Raw genomic sequence first — 19590 nt, 5'->3', positions numbered from 1 at the left:
ATTCAGTTAACCACACAGGAGGCAGCCACATCGACTGTTCTCCCTTGGACTCAGGAACATACACAAGCTTTTGAAAGCCTAAAGGAAGCTTTATGTCAAGCACCTGTTTTAGCAACACCATGTTATAGCAAACCTTTTACACTCTTTGTTACAGAACGCGAAGGTACTGCCTTGTCAGTACTCACTCAGGATCAAGCAGGATCACGCAAGCCATGTGCTTATTTTTCCAGTACATTAGATCCCGTAGCTCAGGCTTTGCCTGCATGCCTGAAATCAGTGGCAGCGACAGCTTTAGCAATCAGACAAAGCGATGCCATAGTATTAGGACACCCATTGACAGTTCAAGTACCACATGCAGTAGAGGTTCTTGTGAACCGAACACAAACGCAACACTTGACCATAGCAAGACTTACCGGTTATGAACTGACATTGTTTCAACCACACATAGAGATCCGACGGTGTAATACATTGAATCCTGCTACACTATTACCTGTAATTGGAACAGACCCACTAGCTCACGATTGTATTGAAATCATCGAAATAAAGACGAAACCTAGACAAGACTTGACAGACGTTCCATTGTTAGATCCAGACCTGACGTTGTATGTAGACGGATCATGCATGAGAGCAAGTACAGGAGATTTAGTGGCCGCGTATGCAGTCACAACAGACACTGAAGTTATTGAGACACATTGTATAGATACTCTGTCAGCCCAAGCAGCAGAACTTATTGCTCTAACGCAAGCCTGTATTCAAGCCACAAATAAGAAAGTTAATGTATACACTGACTCACGTTATGCATTCGGAGTTGTACACGACTTCGGCGTGCTGTGGCGAGAGAGAGGTTATCTAACGTCCCATGGTGCCCACATTCAGCACGGACCCCTCATTCATGCTTTGTTAGACGCAATACATCTACCCACTGCTATATCGATTATGAAATGTAAAGCACACACGAAGGTTACTGATACCATTTCTCAAGGCAATGATTTAGCTGACAGAACAGCTAAACAGACTGCTCAGAATCGCACATTAGACATGACAAAGCCAATAGTTCAGACACCAACACAGTGTATGACAATTAAGGATCCCACACTTGACGTAATTGACATACAGACACATGCCACAGCAGAAGAAATAAAGAAGTGGACTGAACTAGGAGGGATCCAGACAGATCAAGGATGGATGACGAAGGAGAAATCTGTATGGTTTCTCCCTGATTCCATGGTTCAAGCCATTATAGCTACAGTTCACAGTCCAGCACATTTAGGAGAGAAGGCTATGCTAGACAGCATTCAGCACATTTGGTTCAACAAACATTTACGAGCAGCAGCTAAACAAAAAGTTCGTACCTGTATGATATGTTGTCAGTTTAATCCAGGAAAGAGTGTTCCCGTAGAGCAGGGTGGATTTCAGCCTCCTGACCATCCTTTTGAAGTCCTCCAGATGGATTATATTCAGATGGAACGTTGTCGAGGATTCAAATATGTCCTCGTAGTTGTCTGCGCTCTCTCCCGTTGGACAGAGGCGTATCCCGTATCAGATTACACTGCCCCGACTACTGCCAAACAGCTAGTTCGAGAATTCTTCCCACGGTACGGTTTACCACGTGTTGTATATTCAGATAACGGTCAGCCTTTCTCATCCGAATTAATGAAACATGTCTCACTCTTGTTGGGATATCAGTGGAAATTCCACTGTGTCCGACATCCCGAGGCAGCAGGTCTCGTAGAAAGACATAACCAGACACTGAAAATCAGACTGTCCAAAATATGTAGAGAGAAAGGTGTCGACTGGATAGTAGCATTACCAGTTGCACTCTTTTACATGAGAATGGTAGCACACTCTAGAACAGGGCTATCCCCGTATGAGGTGATCTTTGGTAGACCACCGAATATGTGGGGGACGCCTATACCACGTAAAATAACTGATGTTGACTGTAATATGCTGACAGATTACCTGGCTTCCTTGATGTCTGCACTACAATCTTCTCGTTCACAGGTAGCTGCAGCCTTTCCCGACAACACTGAGGCGAAACCCCATGACGTTGTTCCGGGTAATCTTGTCTTTGTGAGAAATTTCGACAGGAAGAGTCAATTGGAGCCCAGGTGGAAAGCACCCAAGTTGGTCCTGTTGACCACAAGAACAGCCGTGAAGATCGAGGGACGAAAAGGGTGGATTCATTCCAGTCACGTAAAAAAATTTCATGGACTACCTTCAGATATAGACACTGTGCCCTGCACTCCCTCACAGACTGATTCAAAACTTCCTTTTGTTGAACAAAATGACTCTCAGTGCTATAAACAGAAACTCAGGTCCAGATCTAAACTGTCGGACGATTTGATTGTTTAAGTCCTCTCCAAGGTGAAGCGGTTGAATCTGTCCCGACATGTACCCCTTAGGTCTGAATCATGTAGAGTCCAGAATCATAATGAAACGACATGCTTATTGTAAATTACTGCGTAACCACTGTATTGTGACTTTATTAATTTCGTTTTTATTGAGTTTTTAATAGTTACTGCAAGTATATTGTTGCATATGTATTATCCTGTTTCTAAACGTGTTTTCAATATAACTGATGAACATTCTTTTAGTGACCTACCGCCACATGAATTATCTTATAGACTTGCGCTGCGCAATAACACATTCATTAGTATGTTACATCATTCCCATCAGACTAGTAATGCGACCAATTGTTGGGTGTGTGGCCGACTCCCTCCCTATCAGAATAACAAAGGAGTTCTGCCTTTTTTTCCACATCCGTTCACACACAATGGCTCCTGTGGAGCATGGTTTAGTTTATTAAATTCCATAGACCCAGACACAGCAGTTTATCAACAACATTGGATATGGGGAAATCTGAATCTAGTTTTATTCAAAGTCTGTCACCCTAATAAGGAGGGTCACCTCAGTAGAACAGGAACTGATTTAGAAAATGAAGTGTATAAATTAGGTAATTTTACACCTAATCTTATGATTTTGAATGTCAAATCCGAAGTTGAACTAATTCTGCCCACTATGTCAGTATTTCCAGTTAAGGGTGAATTATGTGTTAGAAAAGTTGGTTCCAAACACATGGGCCATAGCCAATGCGTTACTACAGTAGAATATAGTGATCAAGGTAAATCTTCATTTAGAGCTTCTCGCCATTCCTACTTCATATGTGGTCAGACTGCATATATGCGTCTGCCTCTAGATTGGGATGGTACCTGTTACATAGCATTCCTTTTGCCACCTGTTTTCCTAGCTCCCCCTGATTATTATCGAAATGTTCATTTAGTACACAATAGAGAGCAAAGAGATCTCCCAGTTGTCGATTATACTGAGACATCATGGGACAAGTATGTAGATTTCAATAAAGGTATCTTTCCCTATATAGGTACAATATCAAATAGTAAGCTGATACGCAGACTCACCAAGACTCTTGAAGCTGTAGTAAACGAGACTATAGCCGCCCTAGGCAATCTGACAGAGGAACAATCAGTGATGAGAATTGTTGTTCTCCAGAATCGTCTTGTCCTTGACGTCATCCTGGCCGATAGGGGCGGAGCTTGTAGGGTCATCGGATCCAGCTGCTGTATATTCATACCAGAAAATTCGCCATCTGTATATAAAGCTATAACACGCCTTCATAAGATTGTAAGCCAGATACACGAGAATCCAGGCACTTGGACGTGGTCCGGGTGGTTTTGGAGTGTGATATCAGCCTGGGGATGGAGAGTTCTATCCCTCCTAGGTATTGGCCTTCTTATGCTCTTCAGTTGTTGTCTATGCCTACAATGTGGACCAGCGATTTGTGGTCTGTGTGCCACATCGTGTATTCCACATCAAGGTTTTCGTTCAAGATCCCGGAAGAAGAAAGAAGAAGAAATGATGCTCCATGAGCAAATCGAAGGATTAATGAAGATTGATGTCTCGTGAAGGGCAAGAAGGGGACAAGGAGGGAATGTGGAAATGTGGATTTTCCTGATCAGTTATGTCCCCTATCTTGGACCCCAACGGTTCTATATGCATGTCACAAGTACATGTATGTTCCCTCCAGTTCCAGTTTCTAAGACGCAAACATATGTGTGTCTACCGTTAACATGTTCTCTGTCAGATCCGCCATCAATGGGCTGGATATTCGATTCCTAAGTATGAAAGGCCACCGACTTTATATGGCTAAGTTACTCCATTTTTACAGTTCAGGCGAGTAGGCCCGACTCTGTCCTCAAAGCCTTTCCCTGCTCTCTGTCTCTGACAGCTTCAGCTTGAGCTCGCATCTGTATCCATGAACTTTGTCCTACTCCCTGTGCAGCTAACGGTGCCTGCCTCGGCCAGTTTTCGCCTGTCTGCCAAGAAGTTGTATTTCACCTTCGAATTATCTATTCTGCTCTTCAGCCGATGCATTCCTGTCCAGTGATTTAGGTAAACATTTCCTTTAGCTCACAAGCAAGGGACTCAGCCTTTCCGTCCTCCTGCAAGTGATTCATAGCCCTGTTGCCATGGAAAGTTTTCTATCCCTCGCATCTCATATAGACACTTAGACGCTTGTACACGCACACAGTCAGTATAGAATAGATTCTGTCCGAGAGTTCTTCCTTGTGGATAACATAGTTCTTTAAACATAGGATGTTAGATATGATTTGGGATTAGGATGACTTGACCCCAGACTTCTCGTCTCCACATGTAGAGCTAAATGTCAAGTCCCCTTCACCCCCTAGTTGCACGTCAATTACACGTCATGCTGCCGCGCGCGCATCTATGCCAAGTATTATCTTATAGATCCACCTATGTCTGATAATTCTAACCAATCATGTTTCTTTTATTCCTTATTACGCCTAGTTTCGATTATGTCACTGTCACGTCACTTTTTCTTATCAAATGTTACGCCTTCTACATTCGTTTCATTGTAATGTACCTATTATAAAAATACATGTCTGTTAATGAATTATTGTACTTCACTTCCTGAACCTTCGTGGTGACGGAACCTGAGGGCCGCGACTCGAGTCGGCCATTTTGAATGGAATAAAGCCCATTAGAAAACCTCTTATACCACGGATTCTGCCTCTCGTTATTTTGAGCTATTTTACTTTAATTTAAGATTCCGCATGAAATTCAGTCAGGTAATATTTATTTTATTTACCACAACCCAAGGGCATATCCGATCATTCCCCGATACTGGCGCATTATGGTGGTGCTCCTCCCCGTTCACATCGAGAGATGGCCCTTAACCCTTGGTATCTCAAAGTTCTGGACATATGAGATAAGTTGATAAAGGCCACGTCCGACTATTTTGCAGCAAATGAGGGCTCCGTCGATTCGGATGTCACGCTGTGGGAGGCATATAAGATGGTGATTCGTGGGTGTGGGGTGGCAGCGGTGGTAGGCCACCGCAAGCAAAAACGTAAGCGGCTGGAAGAAATTGAATCAGAGGTGGCTAACCTTGAACGTGATCTTATTACATCTGCTTCCCCCGATACTTCGCATAGGCTTGCAGTGAAGCAGAAGGAATACCATGATATTGCTAGTGAGGCAGCCCGGGCGCACTACCGTTTGACCCAATATAGGGTATATGAAATAGGGGATAAAGCCAGTAAGTTATTGGCATGGTTAGATAAGCGAGAAGCAGCCAATAGGTGGGTGGCTGAAATTGCAGCTCCGGATTGAGAGAGACATAGCGACCGAGACGGAATTGCGGAGACTTTCGCCAATCATTTTGAACGTCTCTACGTCCCTACATCTACTTCTACTCAGGAGGAGGCTGCCGACTTACTTTCCACCCTCCCCCACCGAGCTTAGACCTCCAGGATGCAACAGCCCTTGACGCTCCCCTTGATTTCGAGTAGGTGTCGAAAGCTATTGGGGCCTTGCGTTCTGGTAAGGCCATGGGACCTAGTGGCCTCCCAATTGAGCTATACAAAGCGGCCTCATTGGTTATAGTTCCTTATCTCCTGCGAATGTACAATGAAAGTGTTGAACATGGGACCCTCCCCGAGACACAACGCTTGGCTAACATAGCAGTTATATACAAGGAAGGGAAACCCCGAGATCAATGTGGCTCCTATCGACCGATTTCCCTTCTCGACTCTGAGGTCAAAATCCTGGCTAAACTTTTGGCTCTTCGCCTGTCACCCCTTCTACATAAATTGATGCACCCGGACCAATCAGGCTTTATGCCAACCAAAAATACGGCACTCAATCACCGCCGCCTCTTTGAAGTGTTGGGCAGGTCCTGCACCATACATAAAGACGCAATAATTGTGTTCCTAGACGCTAAAATGGCGTTTGATATGATGGAATAGCCCTTTTTATTTGCCTCCTTGGAGAGATATGGCTTTGGTCCACGCTTAATGGCCTGGATACGTTTATTGTATTCCAAACCCTTGGCCCGCGTTACAGTCAATGGTGGCAGGTCGGCAATTTTCGAACTGGGGGAAGTGCACGAGGCAGGGCTATCCCCTGTCGCCTCTGCTCTTTGCGTTAGCGCTGGAGACCTTAACGGCGTGGATTAGATGGGATTTGTCCATCCGTAGACTAAATTGGGCTCCAGACTGGTCGGATAGAATATCACTCTATGCTGATGATATTCTTTTGTATTTAGCCAAGCCCTGGTCTTCGTTGCACTCAGTGCTCCATATCCTGTCCCTTTTCCAGAAATACTCGGGATACACTATTAATTGGGACAAATCCTTGATATATGTCCTCAGTGGGAATCCTCCACGGCTCCCCTGGGGTTGTACGGCCGGTATTGTCACGGAGGGATTCCGTTATTTGGGTATCTATGCCACAACTGACCAGAAATCTCCTTCCTCCCCTACATCGCCTTCGAACGGATGTGCAACATTGGAGAGAGCTACCCCTTACCCTACTTGGAAGGGCAGCCCTTTTTAAAATTATGGTGCTCCCCTGCTTTCTGTACGCCCTGCAGAATACACCCTACGCAGTCTCGCTGCATCATTTTTTAACGATTGATTCGGAGGTCCGCTCTCTGTTATGGAATGGCGGCACTCCCAGGATTGCATTGGATAAACTACGTAGTTGATATGATGGTGGTATTGCTCTCCCCGCAATTAAAACATATTATTGGGCCTCTCAGTTGGTGGTCCTTAATCACTAAGCCCATCGTCCTGTGACTGATCCAGCGTATAGAATGGACCGTTTTAATATGAAGGCAGGTAATTATATGAGGGCACTATATGGCGGGCCCAAGCATGTACCTATATTTCCTCCCACCTCCACCACAGTTTCAATTTGGCATGCAGCTATCACCGCGCTGGGTTGGAAGGGTAAAATTACATGAGTTACTCCATTATTGGAATCCTGTCACCTAGGGATGTAAAACCATCCCGGTTTTGATAAATGGGACCTTATTGGCCTCTCTGCAGTCGGAGACATGTGGGGGAAGGGCATGGTGGTTTCATTTGCTGAATTACAGGCCAAATACCAGTTGCATGAGGGGGAAAAATTACGCTACCTACAAGCACGTAGCGCACTCACCAAAGCCATCCCCAAAGGCTCTGATCTCCCCGTTTCATCACCTTTAGAAGATAGACTCCTAGACGACTACCTGTCGGATAAGGCTATTTCCTTAACTTATAGTAAGATACTTAATAATCTGCCAGAACCACTCGATAAAATTCACAAGAAATGGGTGGCCAACTTAAGGGACATACCGGATGATGATTGGAGGGAGGCCCTGGCATCTCCTAGGGAAGTGGCCACCAGGTCCCGATTTAAATTTATTCAACTGAAACAATTACATAGAGCTTATTATACCACCACAGCTCTAGTTAAGATGGGATTCACAACCTCCCTACTTTGCCCCGTGCTTGTGGTGTTGTGGGCACTTTTCTAAATTAATGGTGGGACTGCCCGGTTCTCCAACACTTCTGGAACGAGATCATATCCACGATGTCCTGAATATGTCAGAAACCGATAGGGCTTTCCCCTAGGCTCTGTCTCTTAAACATTTGGGATGCCACAGATCTGAATCGCACCGAACAAATGTGGGTCTCTCTGGGCTGTATTGTGGCAAAGAGGAACATTGCCAGAACATGGAAGGGAGGAGTCGTGCCTCGCCGTACGGACTGGGCTACAGATATGGATTGGTGCATGCAAGCCGAGAGGGTGATATATGAAGGTAGAGGCTGTCTGGGCAAATGGACTAGACTATGGGGCCCATGGAATGAGTATAGAGGGCTCTTATGTACCCCCTTTGCAGATGATACTCCATATAATATCGATAGGGAGTCCACTAAGAGATTTAATACTATGTGATATCTGTATGTCATCACTACTGTTTATTTTGATTTTATTGATCATATATGTGAGGCATTTATTTTGAATGATGTGTCCTATTTGACAGTTGCTTTTTTCAGTTGTCGTTTTTCATTGTATTGCTATTTTATGTTCATAATAAAAAGATTTATAAAAAAAAAAAAAAGAGTGCCACCCTAATGAAGGGTTTCTATCTCACTTTTGGCAAACACTGATGCAATGGACATTGACACGCATCAGAGAATACCACTTATAGGAGCCACCCTTATCTGTCACCATATTCTGCACAGAATTCCCAGCATGAGGTGTGAAGAGAATATCCAAGTCTGCTAATTTTTGCCCAAAGAAGCAAAATATTGCATAGGGAAGGAGCAGAACCTTATTCTCCACAAATTTTTATTTCAACTTCTCCCTCCAACCCCTCATGGATTGAGGCACCAACATCTTCTTTTTCAGGAGTCCTGTTACTGATAGCATTATAGAAAATGAATGTAATCTTCCTCATTGCTGCAGCCATGATATCTAACTCCTCCATCCTCATTTCACTGAGGTGGGCTGCAATGTATTGGTGAAAGATAACTGGCCTCCCCGAGACATTAAAAACCCAAATCCTACCCTGCCCAAGCAACACTATACTCAGAACAAGATCAATACCCTTTCGGGGCTGTCTGGTGCCCATCTAGAGCAGTCTGCAAACCCCATAATTCCTCACCATACCTGACCCCTCACTTTGAGCTTCCGTATCAGAAGTCTGTTGAAAGCTCTAGGGGAACCAAATACCTGCTCATTCACTGTCTTCCATTGGTGTCTGCTTAGCCCCCACCTTCTCTCAGGAGCCTCTTGGTGTGAGATGATTTGCTTGCTGCCCTATTGCCACTTTCTGTTCCCTAAGCATCTCTTCTGCGGATGGTTTGTATGCCCTCCTTTTCCTGGTCACATTCATCCACTTGTAGTGCTTAAGACTGGCTCCTTTTTAAATAGAATGTTTATTTATTTATCCTGTTAGCAGTCATCAATTTGTAGGATCTTTTCAGCTTTAGTCAAAGTTTTCACATGGTGCTGCTGATCATCTCAGTTGAAGTGTATACTGTAGGTGTGTTTACGTCGATATGGTGTTTTGTGGGATACAAGGTAGTCTGTAAATTCACCAAAATGCTCTCCTCTTCTGGAGAGCAATCACTGAAACATCTTGGAAAAATATTATTTTATGACCATTGAATAAGAAGCAGTCTTTGTGGCTGGAGTCGGCAATTATCCTTTATTTTAGTTGGCAAGGATGTAGATAAGTCAGGATGTTGGGCAGTATATTCCTCTTGAGGACACGAGAAGCTGTTATATCAGTTCTGTCCAATTTGATTCAGTCAGATGTTCTTTCGTGCAAGCAATGCAAGCAATTCTACAAATCCTCCAACTTCTCGTGTAACATGACATTCGGTCTTGCAACATATACACCTCCTGCCTCAAGCATTTCTGACTAATAACCTACAGTTCCTGCTTCTTCCTATTTAAACACTTGCTTACCTATATCTTGAACATCTTTATTCATTTCATGCAGCTGTAGTCTGGTATCCAACCAAAGGGAGGCAACAGCTTCCTGAACGCATTGTGAAACATTTATGCATTACGTAATTCCTCACTTCGGAACTTGATTCCTGAAGGGATGCTGTAGAAAGGTTTCCCACAGTGGATTCTGCATGTTTTTTTTTCTTCTGTAGTTTCCCTTTTTCCTGAACAGACCCCAACAGCATCCCTCTATCACTGTCATTTCCTGCTTCCCATTGGCAGATGCTATAGGTGCCTTAGTAGTTAATTATATGTGCCTTTACAATTCTAGAAGGTCGTCTAGACAAAGCACATCAGGATCTACTGACAGCTTCAACTATGCACCTTAGTCTCAATGTATGCAGATCTTGGACTTATGCAACGGTGCAGTCTAGATCAAACTCACCTTTTCCTGGCACTTAAAATGCCAGATTCACATAGACAATCTCCAGCACCATCCAAGGTAGATGGGATAGCTTTGATGTTTGTTTAGGTATTCTGAAGGGATCTGTACTAGCTTACTCCTGTGGAATCCCTACATCACCAAAGCACCAATAACTCAAGAAACACCTCATGCAGTCGATGTGTTCATGTGTGCCAGAAAATCCTCGGACAGACATTCCCAAACCCCTATCAGGAACTCTTTTTTTCTCCCCATGGTCTGGGGCCAGTGGGTCGGCCAGTTGTGCTTATTGTGCTAATGGCTATACCCATGCATCACTTCTGTTGGGATTGGCTCCAATAGTCTATAACTTGTTACCACAGTCCCAGCCCTTTCTACCACTTCCCCTAAAACAACACAACCCATGGGAGCCAGCGGCAACCCAAAATCCCTCGTGCTGCCCAGCGAATGATTGTACACTGTCAGTGTTGCTCACTCAGGCCCTAGATCTGCATTCCCAGGGGCTTGCTCCACAGATGATCCTATCTCAGTGAAATGCTGTGGGCAATCCAGAGTGGTCTTTGTCCATCTTGTGATGTTTGGCAAGACCCCTTGTGTTGACATACCCGACCCTTCAAGTAAGATTCACTAGAAACCACTCCTCACATGGGCCTGAATGGGAATGCCAAGACAGACCAGTAGGATCTACATCCGTTTCCTTGTCATCCATGGTCACACCCCTGTGACAGCAATAATTTTGGAAAAAATGAATGATTAAATCTTTGTTTCTGATTATAGATTTAATAGAAAGTAAATGGAATTCATATCTCTCAACGTCTAGTGTGAACACAAAATGATCAAAGATTTGGGTTCCAGGTGGCAAGAAGCCGTACAAAAATACCTGGATCTACTTTTTTTCAAATAACATGAATAAAACGTTATCAAATGAATCTCATATATAATATAAAAATAGTTGCCATCATTATTATTTTAGTAGGGCCAAATTGAAGCTACCAAGATGACCATTGCCTATTATTAAACATACAAATGTATTGCTCCTTCAAATATTTCCTAAAACCTTTTTTGTTTAAATTGATGCCTGCTTTCCAAATTATGGGGCCACAAAAAATCTGTATGCCCTAACCAAACAAAGACTGACAAAAAGACTTGGCGACTTGGAAGCTGTGAATTTCTATGGCTACCAAACTGGTCCCCATTTGGCCAACGGCATTTGGTGAATGTTGAACTTAAAATCAGAAGCTAAGTTGCCATTATGGCTTACCATTGAGGAAGACCTATTGAAATTTCCCAGTTTTCCTTTTTATCCATAATCCCAAGCCACCATGTTGCCTGAAAGCTCCACCCACAAGGAACCAGACACTGGAGTCATTCCTGGTGGGGCCCCTCTTACAGTTCAAACAATGTCTAACTTGATAGGGGACTCAGCAGCCAGCACTTCCATCTGGGGAAAGTCTTGCCCAACCTTCTTCATGTCCAATTTCTGAGAAGAAGAAGATGCTCTTAGGATTCTTAGGAGAACTGCCATCCTCACGTTTTCCAGGTTCTTAGCCTTAGTTTTTAGCCTAAGAATGGTGTAATTACTCACTGTTGAAAGCAGTCCCTTTGTTCATATTCTACCTTATCCATGATACTCTGTTTTCAGGGTAAAACAGCATTAGTTCAGCTGGGCTACCAGTCTTTCCGCATGTGGGCACTCGCAATGTTCTTCCAATTACAATGGTTAGTGTGCTGTATCTCCTTTATAGCAGAAATAAGTACATTCTATCTATGGGTGAGGCCCAAGACCTGAGATGTAACTTCCTCTTACCCCCTCAGGTTTCTTTTCACAATCGGTTTTGGGTTAAAAATAAATATTTGTATTTGGTTGACTTTTTCGTTTTGTTTATTTTCCTGTGGGTACATGCTCGCTACCATTAACCACAAGTGCTGCAATAGGCCTTCACACTACTGCTAGCTGTTGTCAAATGTATTCATCATCCATGTGCTATCCCTCATCAGGGCCTAGTTAGCTGTCAGTTTGCAGCTACATGATCCTGCTGTGATTGATGAACCAGTCAGGGGAATCACAATCCACTTCCTTTTGCTATGATGGCACTCACTCTGCCCCAGGTCCCTTCACAGTGAGGGTTCTAAGAGCTCAATTTCATTACTTGAAGTTCTTGGTGCTGACTCTCACTCCTGCAAAACTACTGTCTTGGAGATTCAGCACCAGGACATGAGAGAAATGACAGCCTTTTATAGGGAAAGTGTAGAGATATTTATTGCTGATGTCATAGGATGGTCACCTAGCTACGGGTGGAATGTAAACGAAGAAAGGTTCCAAGGAGAGCGGTTACTGAAAGGAAGATGGTGATGTTGAGGCTGTCTTTTGCTGGGATGCTGAACTATGAATAAACCTACATAAACTACAAGAAAACTTGGAAGGCTCTTCTTTTCATTGCGACGAGTGGTCTGCTCAAGGAGGCAGAAACCAGCATCCCATCCTTGGACTATAAAGAAAAGATAAAGGGAAGATAAAGGCACGATAAAGGCAAAGAAAACATAGCTCTCAGCTTTGTGAGTACTGTATCAAATTTTAGCTTTTCAAATTCAAAATTCAAAGACCGTGCAGTTTAGGAACTGTGAAGGATTTATAATACCTCAATAATACTAAATTTTATGAAGTATTATTTAATATTGTCAAGCGCGAGTAGGAAATCAAGAAAAAGACCAGGATTGATAACAACTTTGATGCGCTTAATAACCAAAACTACAGCTCTGTCTATCGCGTTGACTGCAACACTGCTATTGCGTGCGAAGAGTACCGCTGTATGCAGATATGCGTGTTGTTGTACAGATTTATTGAATTGACTTCGCTTGTGGGCTTGGCTTTTAGACTTGCATAATTGCCAAATTGTAAGCGCGATACTCACAAAATTATGCACTAGCCTAACTAGACAAACTTTTAATGCGCCCGTTCAGACGCTCGCGCGTCTTGTTTATAATTAAACACTAAGACTCGCGTGCGTGACCCTGAACGCGCTCGTCTTTGCATCGCGCGCTCGGTTCGCGCACAAATCAAACGAAGGGACCGAGCACGTTCGTGTTTCATCGCGCATGAACGTTTACTCGCAAGTCAAGGGCTGAAATATATCGCATATACAATAAAAGCTGCAAGAACACTCTAAAGTGTCTAAAACATCATTAAAATACTCACGTTTCAAGGATTTTCGTCTCGTTGGTTCTTCACTCCGTGTTCATGGAACGTAGCAATAAAGCTGAAATAAACAAAAAGAAAGGACTAACAGTTACAACAACATTAAGAAAGGACTAATTCTTTACATCAAACATCAAAAAAAGACTACTCCACTAAAAAGAAATTGGAATTTGAAATATTCAAAAAGATAGCAATAATAACATCTTAGTAAGGCATTGTTCAAGTTATTATTTTAACTTATTGTTTTAAATTTTTATTTTAGACTTAACCTATTTTTCCTTTGCAGGGGATAATGTCAGACCAATCAATGTCATCTCCACCTCCCTTTTTAGTGTCTCCTGGGGAACCGTTTATACCATTGTTACAATGGAAAAAATTATTTGTAACTTACCTTTTAGCCATCGGGGGAGACAAATATGGTCCTGTTAGACGACAAGCAATCCTTTTGCATCATTTGGGAGTAGAAGGTAGAAGAATCTATGAAGAAATACCAGAAATATCTTTAGGTATGGGAGATGGTCAACCTACTAATATATACGACATGTCTTTACAGATGTTAGAATTGCACTTTAAACCAAAAACGAATGTTGTACTTCAACGTCATAAGTTTTTTACCAGGAACCACAAAGATGGTGAAGATATAAAATCATATGTATCTACCTTGAGAGGGTTAGCAGTGACGTGTAAGTTTGAACAGCTAAACGATTCTTTAATTAGAGATCCATTGGTACGCTGTGTAAATAACAAAAAAATAAGAGAAAAGTTGTTGACAAAAAAATACAGTTTAGATGAGACAATTGGGATTGCAAAGGCAATGGAACATACGGATATCTGGATAAAAGAAATGGATAAACCTGTTAATAGCTTTAAACAAGAGAAAGTCGAACTTATCGATAAAAAGAATGACAACAAAAGTGATGCAAAGACTAATCTTGACAATAAGAGGTTACCACCTCAGTCGTCTAAAACACGTTATCAACCAAGAGCAATTAAATGTTTCAGATGTGGCGCTCCTGGGCATATAGCTACTAGTCTTAATTGCGCTGCAAGAGGGACATTATGTAGAAATTGTGGTAAGAGGGGACATTTTTCTAAAATGTGTCAAACGAAAGGTATTGTAAGAAATAAGATCCAAGAAGTAGAGGATGTCTGTGAATATGTTGATGATATTTTTCTAATGGTTGATGTTGATCAAGAAGAAGTTCAGGTAAATGAGATCAAAGAATTGTCTCATACTGATGTGAAAATGGAAAGTACAGATAAATTAGAAAAACCACACTGTAATGTGATTCAGGACGTTTGTATACTCTTGTGTCAAAAAATTATTTTGAAAAAAATTGGTCCAAAAACCACAATCCGTCTATGTGCAAATCTGATATCTGTGCAGTGGGATATGCTGGGAAAAGAATGGAAATTCTAGGAATGTGCTGGATGACTTTAAGATTTAAAAGTGACGCAGTGAGGGGTAGAGTCTATATTACAGACTTTGGGTCAGATCTCCTGGGATGGAGACATCAAAAAGATTTAAATATCATCATTGATCCAAATGCCAAAGAACCTGTTATGGTCTTAGAAACAGCAAATGTACAAGACATATCTGATGACGGGAGATTATTTGATAAATATCCCAATGTGTTTTCTTCCAGATTAGGACTGTTAAAGGGATTTTCACATGAGATCATTTTAAAAGACAATGCGAAGTCAGGAATGTACCTAATTTAATGTTAGAACCTCTACTTCAAGAAATTGACAATTTATTGAATCAAGGTATCATCGAGCCAATAGAAGCCTCTGAATGGTTGGCTCCTATTGTGATCGCGCCGAAAGAGGGAAAAAATGTTGCATATGTATTGACTTGCGCGATCTAAACAAAAACATTTGGGTAGATAGGGAGCCTTTACCTAATATATCTGAAACGTTATCAACTATGGGCAAGGGACAAGTTTTTAGCGTTTTAGATATGTCAGCAGCATATCATCAAATTAGCTTGCATGAGGCATCCAGACATTTAACTTCGTTTGCCACGCCTTTAGGTGCGTTCAGGTACAAAAGGATGCCATTTGGTCTAACATCAGCTTCGGCTGTCTTTCAGAGGGCAATGAAAAGTATATTTAGGGACATGAAGAAGGTCTGGTGTTTTCAAGATGACATTTTGATTGCTGGTGGAGATCATTCTGATCATGATAGATTATTTGAAGAGGTGATGAGAAGACTTGAAAAACACAATTTAACTATAATGAAAGAAAAATGTCAGTTGAGAAAGAATGTAGTTGATTATTTGGGGCACGAAATAAGTACAGAGGGCATAAAACCAAAAAAAAGTATTGTTAAGGCAGTGACTTTAGCACCAGAACCAAAAAATAAGGATGAATTAAGGTCGTTTTTAGGACTTGCAGAATATTGTTCAAAATATGAAAATAATTTTGCGGAAACTGTTGAGGCCTTAAGAGAAATGATGAAGAAGGGTGTCCCATTTGAATGGTCAGAGAAATGCAAAACAAGTTTTGAACTTATAAAAAGGAAAATTTCTGAGGCACCCACATTAGGACGGTTCGAAGTTGGTGGGAGAACGCTTTTAACCACAGATGCTAGTGGTGTTGGCATTGGGGCGGTGTTATCACAAGTGATTAGAGGGGAAGAAAAAATTATTGGATTTGCAAGTAGGAGACTGCAAGGTGCAGAGAGGTCATATTCAGTAATAGAGAGGGAAGCGTTAGCGTGTTGCTGGGGTATGTGTCATTTCAAATTTTATTTATGGGGTCTCCCGTTCAAAGTGAGAACTGACCACAAGCCCTTACTGTACATCTTTAAAGGGGGGAAAGGATTGGAAGGAAGTGTAACACCAAGGATCTCTAGATGGTTACTATCTGTCATGGAATTTAATTAGAATGTTGAATATGTCAAGGGAGAGAAAGATGTGATTGCGGATTGTTTATCGAGAATGCCCTTGGAGGAGGATTCTGATGAAGTATGCGGTGATATAAATGGTGATATCTGTGGTAATGTAGGGGTGTGTGCTTTGTTGTCTGAAGATTGGGAGAAAGCTATGAAGAGTGATTCAGTGTTGGAAAAATTGAAGTCAAGAATTGTTCAGGGCTGGAATTTGGATGATTGCAAGGATTCTGATTTGATTAGAGTTTTTTAAAGTTAAAGAAGAATTGAGTCTTTGTGGTGATAACATTATGAGAAGATGGCAGATCATACCTCCGAAGGAGGTAAGGAAACAGATTTTGGAAATAATTCATGAGGGTCATCCAGGTCAAGGGATGTCTAAACGAAGAATTAGAGAATCATTCTGGTGGCCGGGGATTGATAGTGAAGTCGAGGCCTTGGTGAAAGATTGTCAATTTTGCTTGAATAGTGATAAATCAAAGATTGTACGTCAACCTCCTCTACAATGTACTAAGTTTCCGTCAAAACCTTGGGAGAAATTATCCATGGATTTCATTGGGCCGATTAATAAATTAGGAATGAGGGATAGGTTTATCTTGGTCCTGGTTGATTATCATTCCAAGTGGTTTGTAATACAAACCATGGGGGAAATTAGTACCGGTAATGTCATAAGGTTCCTTGAAAAGGTTTTTCTGGAGGAAGGATTACCAGGCAGTATTGTGACTGATAATGGGGTGCAGTTCGTATCAAGAGAGTTGGTAGATTATTTAAGTAAGTTGGGGATTGTACATGAGAGAGTAGCTCTCTTCAGACCACAAGCAAATGGTCTAGTGGAGAGAACTAATCGAATTATTATGGAAAACATACAATTGTCACTTGCTAATGGATTGTCGTGGAGAGAAGAATTGAGAAAAATGGTGTGGATGCACAGAATTACTCCCCATTCTAGTACAGGAGTAGCTCCTTTTGTGTCGCTCAAAGGAAGGGAGCCTGGGAAGAAAGAGTGTCCTGTATGGCTGTGTAAGAAGGAGAAAATATGGGTTGACCGTGAGGAAGTGTTGAAAAAGGTGCAAGGAAATCAAGAAAGAATGAAAGGGATATATGATTCTAGAAAAGGTGTAAAACGAGTGTGTGTCCAAAGAGGAGATTGGGTAGTAGTGCGGAAAAACGAGTGGGTTCGCAAAGGAGAAAGCAAGTACCTTGGGCTTTTTCAAGTCAAAGGTGTGAGATCCAATGTTGTCGATTTGGAAGATGGCACAACTTGGAGTTTGGGAAATGTTTGTAAAGTGCGTCAACCATAAAAATGTCAAAAGTATAGTCAAGATGATGGTCAGTCACGCAATGTTAACTATAAATGTATTTGGAATATGTTGATATAAATTTAAGTAATTTTAGGTTAAATAAGTTTTAGGATTGGATTTAGAGATATATTTGCGTGTAAGCTTGGATAGGAATTAGTTTGACTGAATATTGTATATAGTTATTATTTGGTACTTCGTTTTCTTCACCCATCTTGTTAATACATGTTTTTATATTATCATTTGTTGTCAAAAAAGGAGATATGTAGAGATATTTATTGCTGATGTCATAGGATGGTCACCTAGCTACGGGTGGAATGTAAACGAAGAAAGGTTCCAAGGAGAGCGGTTACTGAAAGGAAGATGGTGATGTTGAGGCTGTCTTTTGCTGGGATGCTGAACTATGAATAAACCTACATAAACTACAAGAAACCTTGGAAGGCTCTTCTTTTCAGAAAGGCCATCAGCCAAACAGGCTATTGGGTTACTTCCAAAGTATACTGCCACTTGCTCCAGTCTGGATGCCCCAGCAATCAGCCCACACCATAGCCTGGGTCTTTAATTCTGACACTTGAAGGTAGCTGGTCTGGAGTCCCATCATCTGGTGTCAATCTCTCCAACCCCTTTCCTTCCCTCACATCAGACACTTTTTGAGAATCAGCAGTCACTATCATTTGCCTGAATACAGGCTATATTTAAAACAGATAATATAGAGCTTCACAACTTCCTTAAACTTAAAAGCCCTTTGCTCAAATTCAATCTATACCCGACCTGGCCTCCCACCAAATTTAAATCAGAGACTTAGATTTCAACAACATTTTGAAAAATGTACTCAGTAAATTGATAACTTGTTAGCTAGTTTTAAGAGAAAAGCAGGTCGCTGGTTGACAGGTACCAATAAAGGGAGGTACATTCAATAGAAAGGATTTCTCTTCTGGTCATAATTATCACCACTCAAAAAGCAGTTCAACACATAACATAACACCCTTGGAGACAGGCATCTAATTAGAGCACTTCAAATATTGTTTCAGTTTCCTCTCTTTGCTGCTCTTCGAATAAGGGAGATCAACTACTTCTTGATGCCACTTATATATTATTGCTGCTCTCAAAGCCTGCAACATCATCATCATCAAGAATCTTTATTTCGGCAATTTTTCAGCCATAAAAGAGCACATTAAAAAATATGTACAATATAAAATACAGTGATAAGACAGAACTACAATTTCATGATCAAGTGTACACCGAAACTACTAGCCACTATTTGCAATTATAAAACTCCTTTTGATCCAAATAGCATACAAATAATTCGAAAGTGCAAACACAATATGACCTGCAGTATCAGATTTAAATATCCTTAGTGCATCAGAACATTTCTTGAATCCTAAATTTCTGCAGATAGGTACTATCCATTTCTTCCTTAATCTACTATAAAGAGGACAGAAAAATAAAATATGGCATTCATCCTCGTTATTCATACCACAACCTGGACAATGGGAGTCCCTGGACAGGGACCATTTACTAGTAAGGCGTGCTAAAGGAAGAGAGCCAAACCTCCATTGTATGTAAAGCTTCCTGGCCATGACAGGAAAAATTACATCCAGATAGTCTTCGAATAAGTATGCAGATTTGAACTCTAAGAACGATTTTACCATGCTACCATTCTGTGAATTATGCAGCCAGACATTAGAGCATCGAGATCTATAAAGCTCAGTAAATAGATTCCCTGAAATCTCGCTGCAGGCTGAAGCTGGATTAAGCCACATGTCGGTAAGGCCCATTTTCACAAGTTCATCTTTAATGTAGGAGAGCCAAGGAATATGCACTGCCTTGCCTAAACTCAGAATTTCTTGTAATTCGATTCTGTACTGCAGGAGCTCGGGGGTCAACCATATCCTCCTCCAAATCCTAAGGGGTTTGATGGCTAGTTCCTCCTGAATAGGGAGTATGCCCAGATCGAGGTGTACTTTGGGGGAGCGAGAGCAACTGCCTCAGAAAATTAT

The 19590-nt window shown here is 41.7% G+C and overlaps 1 long non-coding RNA gene across 1 annotated transcript in view; it reads right to left on the bottom strand.

Annotated features, from left to right (window-relative positions):
• Positions 1 to 12474: 12474 nt before the first annotated feature.
• LOC146821777 (uncharacterized) overlaps positions 12475 to 19590 on the bottom strand; it is a 28364-nt gene continuing 21248 nt past the window's right edge. The window contains exons 2-4 of the long non-coding RNA XR_014962774.1: positions 13792 to 13877; positions 13401 to 13461; positions 12475 to 12693 (exon numbers count right to left, since the gene is read on the bottom strand). This is a non-coding gene — a long non-coding RNA (uncharacterized LOC146821777). The remainder of the gene's footprint in view (positions 12694 to 13400; positions 13462 to 13791; positions 13878 to 19590) is intronic.

Source organism: Triturus cristatus, chromosome 6 (assembly GCF_964204655.1).
Source record: "Triturus cristatus chromosome 6, aTriCri1.1, whole genome shotgun sequence".
NCBI lineage: Eukaryota > Metazoa > Chordata > Amphibia > Caudata > Salamandridae > Triturus > Triturus cristatus.
This window is presented reverse-complemented; position numbering and strand designations above follow the sequence as displayed.